Here is a 602-nt window from a genome sequence, read left to right on the forward strand (position 1 = left end):
TGATTTACCATTACGCGAGCTGGATTTATCAGCTTTACAAATCACCGTTATATAGGGAGCAGTTACGGCGCGTTATCTATCTTTTGACTTCTTTTAGTATCATCCCTTCCGACACAGATATTGAGTTCGGTTTTATGAGACTGGTTTCGTGGTTTGAGCCTTGTGGTTAGTGTTTTTTTTTTTTTTTGGATTACATATTTATATATTATTTGGCATGTCTGTACGTCTCATGGTATCTATTCTAAACTATGCACGTTCTATTCTAATCTGTTGGACTGCATGACTGAAAATGAAAGTTATGAACCCATTTTCTAGTTATTTTAAAGGAAAAGTTATTCTAAAGGAAAAATAAATTCTTAGGGTCATCAGCTGTTTTTCCGTGTCAAATAACAGCTGTGATTCTCTTTGGGGATATATGCTTGGCTAAAAAAACAGTTAGTGCTTTTAATAACCAAATATTTCAGGCTAGATTCCATCACTTAAACTTTCCTCACTTATATTATATCTTCTTTATATTTATATTGACTTCCATGGATATCAAAGGACTCAAAGTATATCCGGACTGAATGCTGTTTTATCTATTGATAGCCGTTATATATATA

The sequence above is a fragment of the Penaeus chinensis genome, chromosome 2, assembly GCF_019202785.1.
Source record: "Penaeus chinensis breed Huanghai No. 1 chromosome 2, ASM1920278v2, whole genome shotgun sequence".
Lineage (NCBI taxonomy): Eukaryota > Metazoa > Arthropoda > Malacostraca > Decapoda > Penaeidae > Penaeus > Penaeus chinensis.